The sequence below is a fragment of the Scylla paramamosain genome, chromosome 1 (assembly GCF_035594125.1).
Source record: "Scylla paramamosain isolate STU-SP2022 chromosome 1, ASM3559412v1, whole genome shotgun sequence".
Lineage (NCBI taxonomy): Eukaryota > Metazoa > Arthropoda > Malacostraca > Decapoda > Portunidae > Scylla > Scylla paramamosain.
In genome coordinates this window covers 32,550,068-32,557,692 of record NC_087151.1, presented here as the reverse complement: position 1 = coordinate 32,557,692, position 7,625 = coordinate 32,550,068, and positions in this window count along the sequence as shown.

The window sequence follows — 7,625 nt, the reverse complement described above, 5'->3', positions numbered from 1 at the left end:
GAAAACAAGGGAAGCTGGAACAAGTCATCGGACCTACACATGTACCCACCTATTTCCAACTATCATCCTCATCCATAAATTTGTCTTTTTTTTTTTTTTTTACTGCCTAATGACTCGGTTTCGTTTTTATTTCCTACTGATGGGCAAAATCCTTGTTGAACGATCAATTAGATCTTGAAAACACCCTAAAAATTTTCCAGTAACTTCAAGTGAAAGTAGTTGAGATAAAAACCAGAGACGTTTGGAAGTACAGTCTAAGTTTTTTTCTTTCAAGTTTATTTACTTTTTTTTAATTTAATAGAATATGTGCGCATCGTTCAATAATCTCTTTACCTGGGAAACAATGACACATTATTTCTCTCACCTGCCTCGTCTCGGGCAGGTGTTTGCTTATGCCTCGGAGCTCACTCGTCGCCACACTCTTCCCTCATCGTGTACACACACTCCCATAGCTTTCACAGGAAGGACCTACACTCAACCCCCTCTCTGCAAATATGAGGTCTGTGTACTCGTATATCGTAGAGTCGTAGAGGACAGAGGGTGAGGAAAGTTGTTTGTCGCAAGAAAAGTCTTCTCCAGCTTGTGTTTGGCTCTTGGTGTTTCTTATCGAGGCGCCTAAAGGATGCGCTTTTACTTTTCTCTCACGCTGTTTAATTGTCTTTACATGTCAAGGAAATAATTTGTTGTTTGTTTGTCACAACTCGTAGGTAATGCAGTGACGTCCCTGACCAGGCACACGCACCACTTGTCACACATGTAAGTGCACTTTGTACGTACTTAAAAATTGAGCTGTCACCGCCATCTTGATGAAACTGTGCTCTAAATCTTGGACTGCATTCAAAGACGTATCGGAGTCTCATCTACTAGTTTCAACAGGCTCTAGCGAGATTTTGGGGGTTTTTGATTATATTCTCATAATTATAGTGATAGCTTAACAAGGATTCTAAATCATTAATGAAAAAATACCCATGAGAGCCATATTAATTATATATTTGTAGTCTTTAAAGAAAAAAAAAATCATGAGAGTCCGAAGCGATTTAAAATGCCTTTAGAACTAATGACCCGTGACTGATTTGTGTTCTATGTTCTCTACTACTTTCCTGACACATAATCTGGAAGACCATAGTTATAAAGTCAGGGAAGTAGTCGAAAGTCAGTAGTAGGAAGCAGCGTGATGCATTTAGCAGATATGATGCTTGAGATGAATAAAGCTTGCTGCTGAATCTCAACATTTGCCCTTCAGGTCGCCGTCACAAACTGTCCTTTCTGACCACTTCCCTCCGTGCCTCCACAGCACTTGACAGTTATTAAGATTCTCCCCTCTCGCTAAAAAAGTAAAAATGGACGCTTTACATAATCAAATATTACCCAAATTGCGATCACCAGTGGACTTGAATTTACCTCAGAAAACATCCACTTCGCCAAGCACTGGAAACATTTCCAGGTGAAGCCTCGTTCAAGTAGCAGCAAGTGAAAGTATATTGACAACTCCTCTCGCTTTTCTTTGCTCGTACATATTCGCTGATATCTGCAACATTCTCTCCGTCGTGTATCTGATTTTTTTCTCAGGTTTCTTTCATACGACCACTATTTTTCATCTTCTAAACCTCACTTCTGCCTCGCCGCGACTCAGGTGTCTGCGGCCACTGACAGCAATATCTATCATCTTTTCTTCCCCCTTTTTTCTTTCTCTCCTTTCAGTTTGGTGGCAGAGCGTGGTCGTGGTGTGGCGTTTCAGTGGGCAGGGAAGTGACGGCTTGTCGTGCCTACCTCCCTTAAGCTACAGGATTTTCCGTCACAATTCTTAGGCTTCATTGTTACCCTTTAGATGTGCCGTATATCTCTGCTGTAATTCTGCTGACTGCTTAATAAGATAATTCTACCGCTTAACTTCAAAGGCGAAGCACATCTCGGCCCGTTACGCCGCCTCTCACTCATCCCAGCTTTGGTTACTTCGCTGTTCACTTCCGTTGTTCATCTCCTTGTCTTAGTGGACTCCGACATTATCCGTAGTAATAATCTGCCTCTCATTTGTGCTGAAAGGTTTACGCTTATATGTTCTTTTGGCGAGTTCCTTTCCTTGAAGCATCGGAAGGCATCCCCTTTTAAGTTTACCTTCATGTAAAGTGAGTGAGTGTAATAGGCTTCCCGCTCCAAGGAGGTAACATCCACTTTACTGCCATGCGTGGAATGGTTTCTCTAGTTTCTCAGTATCTTGACCGAAGTGATAATCGAGAAGTGCATCGTATGCTGTGAATATTGCCTCACCACACTCGTGTATAAAATTACCGCCATTATTAATACTTTTAAGGGGAGGCAGAGTCTGGTATCCAGTTGGGCTAATTTGCTGCTGCGTTCTATTGTTCGAGGAAGTTAATATTACGAGTAACTTTCACGCCCAAATTGCTAATGATAGAGAGAGAGAGAGAGAGAGAGAGAGAGAGAGAGAGAGAGAGAGAGAGAGAGAGAGAGAGAGAGAGAGAGAGAGAAGGGTGAGGGGGGGTGTAATGTTATTCTTGTAAAATGTTTCCAGTTGTGATATTCCCCTTTGTTCTCGAGGCACAGGCCGGCACATATTGAAGCTTCACGTACAGATGGAGCTTCATGAGTCACCATCCTGCCAATCATCTTCCACTGGGACACTCAGGAAAGTTAGAAACAGTATTTGGTTCTTCTAGGAATCACAAGGAAAAGTCATGCACCGCTGAATGGTACAGAGGAAGAAAACTCCTCCACGGCGCATCTCTAACTTTCCTCGATCAGAACAGAAGCTCGGGTGTGTTGCAGAGGGCGGGAGGTGATGCTTGCGGAGGCAGCAGTCGATGGCACCCCTTCTTCATTGCATTTATTGAGCATTTGTTATTCCGCCTTCCTGTACATAAATCGGTATTGGAATCTAAGCCAGGTTTCAAATTTTTCCCAAGTAATTTTGACCTCCTTTCACCGTCTCCTTTAGTGTCTGGCACCTTTAGCTTTTTTTTTTTTTTTACTGGATTTTGTTGCCCTTAGTCACAGCCCTTCTTGCATAAAAAAAAAAAAATCTAAACTCTCAGGTAAACGTACGTCTTCCGAGGTATGAGTACACCCGTGCGTTGTCACGGTTATGTGTAATTGAGTCAAGGAGTGATGCCAGTATCCGACCTGTACTGATATGAAGGGAACGTTTCATCTTGTATGTTTAAATTAGTTAGGAATACTTCCAATAAATATATTTTACATAACACAGATCATTCCTGCTTATTTCTATATGTTTAGAATCGTCGCTTTTATTCAAAGATTTCGATAGATGGATCCCACATTAGATACATAATATAATATAGGAGTAAGGTTTATCCAGGGATGGAGTGGCAAATCCCTGCCTGGGCTTGCCGGCTGACGTGCGGGTGGCGTTGGTGCGATACTCGGGTACTTGATACAGTAAATAATTGAACAGATTTGGTTTGGCTTACATTTGTCACAGTCAGTTTTAGTTTTCAGTGTTCGCCAGTTTGCTTACCATCACCTTTTTGAACCATGAAGGAGTGGTCTCCCCTCGCTTGCGTAAACAATTGGTACTACCGTGTAATCTTTTTTATTGACCTACATTGTCTGTCAGATTATAGTGAACGTTTTCACAATAATTTATTTTTCTGCAGAAAAAAATCTTAACTTCTACATTTTGAAAGTGATATGATGAACGTAGAATCTCTACCAAGATGTGATTTCACATTCGCCACATTGTTGGGTACACAGTGACTCCGCGGCATAAGAAGCCCGTCTTCGCATAGTGGGAGATTTTCTCCTCACTCCATTGCACCAATAGGGCCTCCACGTGTACTCGAGTTGGTGTGAAAAACGACGGTATCTGATTGAGAGGCTTCTGGCGGGAAGCAGACGCCTGTGTTTTTTCTATAGATTCCTCACCTCCGCATGCGCGAGATGGTTGTCACCCTGAGGCAAAAAAGGTGAAGTGAGGGCGGAAATGGAGGACGTGGACGAGGGACACAACAACAGCCGACTCCCAGAGAGAAAGAATCAGACTTTTATAGAAGAAAGTTTTTATTTCTTTACGCTATAAACTTTTTTTTCTTAGACTCGAAGGAGCTTCCTTGTGTTTGTAACAATAAACGTCGTGTTCACCATTTAATTTAAGAATAGAAATTCATTAACATTCTTCTCTCAGTACACATGACATTTCTCGCCTGAGTAGTGTTTTTATTCAGAATTTACACACACATACACACACACACACACACACACACACACACACACACACACACACACACACACACACACACACACACACACACACACACGTACGTACGTTACTTTTTTTCAAGAATTTACAATGCAAGTTCGTCTAGTCGTAGTTTGGACACGCAGTTCGTTCCGCCTCTCTCCTGTTTCCGGGAGCGGCGCGGGCAAAATGGGAAATACGAGATCGGGCGGGTATGAAGGCACTTATCAGGTGGCTGGTCTTGTAGCTGGCGATATAGTGTACATTCATCGGTGTTAATTACGGCTTATTCCTCCCCGCTTGTTCCGCTCGCGTCCAACGAACACTGAGCCAAGCCATTCGGGTGAGTTATATCGAGCATTCTCTCTCTCTCTCTCTCTCTCTCTCTCTCTCTCTCTCTCTCTCTCTCTCTCTCTCTCTCTCTCTCTCTCTCTCTCTGACCCGCATGTACTGCCATCTGTAATACTGAACCGCTTATCGCGACTCCTGTGTTACACAAGAACATGCACACATGCACACAACCCTTGAACCTTCCACACAGAAGCATCGGCCACTCGCCTCACCATCAACCTTTCCGTTCCGTCCAGCAATCGTCCACCACCGCAATCCTGTTGGACATTGCAGCGGCAGTTTCAACTAACTGCGAGGGAAAGGCCAAAGTTGCGTGCGTGGAAAACAGTCCATCTTGGTCTCCCGTGCGTCCCATCCAATCAGCGTCGAGGCTGAGAAGTGGCTGCCAAGAGGAGTGTTGTTCCCAGCTGCTCTTCTCTACATTTCTGGATAAGTATTATGTCTCCGGCGGTGCTGATTCTCCTCCCCCACGACCACATTCGATCTCTAAGTGCTTTTGCATACGGCTGAAGGCATGACCAGTGCTCGTCCTTCCCTCAACAATACACGGAGTAAGGTAATGCGATGAGGTGATGGGATGATATGTAGCACCTCATAGTGTCTGTATGCTGAACTATCTCGGCGTCTTGCCTCATTTACATTTAACGGAAATACCAATAAAAGAGGAGGGGTGAAGAGAAATGCAGGGATTGATTTGAGATTATTCCGGCTATTTTGGCAAGGAAAATAGTCGGGAATAAACTACTAGTAGTCTCTCATCGCCGCTTCTCTCTTCACCTCTCCACTCCCAGTGTGTTCCAGTGTCTCAACATAAAGATCAATATTACGTTTTACATGTCTACTACGACATGTTTAGAAAGATATACTGAATATTTTATTTTACACACAAGCTTCTTAGTATATCAGTAAAGAAAAAGGAAAGAAAAGAAAAAATAAAGTGAATGCCACCCAAGTAAAGATGTTACTGTCAGATTATGGACCGTATTTTTAACTATTCTTAAACATTTCAGCGTCGTACCTCACTGCTTTTAACGAGCTGTAGTGCAATGGTATAAAGGTTTCCAAGGATGTTTCTTTTAAGATTCTAGAGATCGATTAACGATTCTGCCCCATCAATAGGAAAAATACCCACGAGAACCTGAAAACAGTCCTTGAGGAAGAGCAAACCATTTAAGAATATAAGCATATGAAGGGAGTTTCAGACTCTAACCTATCGCTGAACTTTTTTTTTCTTTTCTTTTCTTTCCTTCTTTTCAATCGTTCCTACGCAAACAGAGGGTCGGTGAGCAAGAGGCGATTCCAGCACAGTAAGACGCCGGAACCTTTTACCGAATGGCAGCAAATCTTGTCCAAATTGCCATTGTGGGTTACAGTCATAACACGTCCCCGCGATAAAGACCAGAGTGTGGGAGTTCCCAAGCCTCGCCGCGACACTGCAGCTTTCGGTGATGATGTGACGAGAAACCTAAGTATCACAAGCCTCAATAATACCAACCAGTAAAAAAGACACACACACACACACACACACACACACACACACACACACAGATTGCTACAGATCAGCGGTGATATCCTTGTTTATCATTTGACAGACTTCAGTTCATACCCCTGCCCTGAGCAAGAGGATTGCGTGGTATATGTGTATGAAAGATCTTTAAGACTGTATTACTAAATGTTTCGTCGTCCTAACTTAAAGGACTGTAGTTGAAGTCGTGGTGGATTTTAAAGCTTTTTTTTTATGATTTCAGTTATAATTCTCTATATTGAATAGGAAAAACGCTCGCTAGAACACAGCTAATCATCTCTGTAGCATTTGAAAATACTCCTGGTGAGAAAACAAAGCATTTATGAACAGAGGCTTTAGTCTTACTAAGAGATCGAGATACATGAGCTCTGAATTCCGAAAAGAAAAGCTGGCACGTGATACACACACACACACACACACACACACACACACACACACACACACACACGGGTGAGAAACAAGTACTTCAAGTTACAGCAGCAGACTTCACACCTGGAGGCAAGCGTGTTCCTGTGTTGCTCAAAGGTGGTGAATGAAAGCCTCCGGGAACTGAGAGACGATGACCTGTGCTCTCATGATGCCTCCACTCCTCCGTGCCAGATGAGGAATTGTCTTGTGTGTGTGTGTGTGTGTGTGTGTGTGTGTGTGTGTGTGTGTGTGTGTGTGTGAGCGCGCGCGCGCACACACACACACACACACACACACACACACACACACACACACACACACACACACACACACACACACACACACAGTATGCCATGTATGTATTGCAGACATCGGGTGTGTGGACTTTGCTTAGTTTTTCCTTTCATGTTTGATGCTTCATATTTTATCGCTTCGGATGCACGAATACGAGTATATACACGGTCCATTCCACTCGTGCAGACACAGAGCCTCGTGGAGGCTGGATGACTGACTAGATAAGACAGACGATTTGCTGGATTGATGGGTGAGTAACTGGATGGTTGCGTAGCTGAATGGAATGACATATGGCTGGATTGATGGATGAAAAGATTGATAGTTTGCTGGATTTGAGTAGATGGATGAGTGACTGGATGACTGAAGGGCTAAATGGATAAATGGTTAGGTGGATTAATGGATGAGACGATAGATTGGTAAGTTGGTTGATGGCTGACTGGATGACTGAGAGGCTGAATGGCTAGATGAATGAGTAAATAGATGGTTTTCTGGACTGTTGGATGGCTTGCTGGTTGAATCAATAGCTGGATGGATGGTTGATGTATGACTGGCTGGCTGGGCGAATGGTTTGCTGGATAAGTGGATGGATGGGTGGATGGAAGGCACTGAAATAGTTCCTCAGCCAGCAAGTACAGGTGGACAATGGTCTCAAGATGCTGACGGTCCCCCACGTGTATATCTGGTGGCGATTGATTGGAGAAAGAGAGAGAGAGAGAGAGAGAGAGAGAGAGAGAGAGAGAGAGAGAGAGAGAGAGAGAGAGAGAGAGAGAGAGAGAGAGAGAGAGAGAGAGAGAGAGAGAGAGAGAGAGAGAGAGAGAGAGAGAGAGAGAG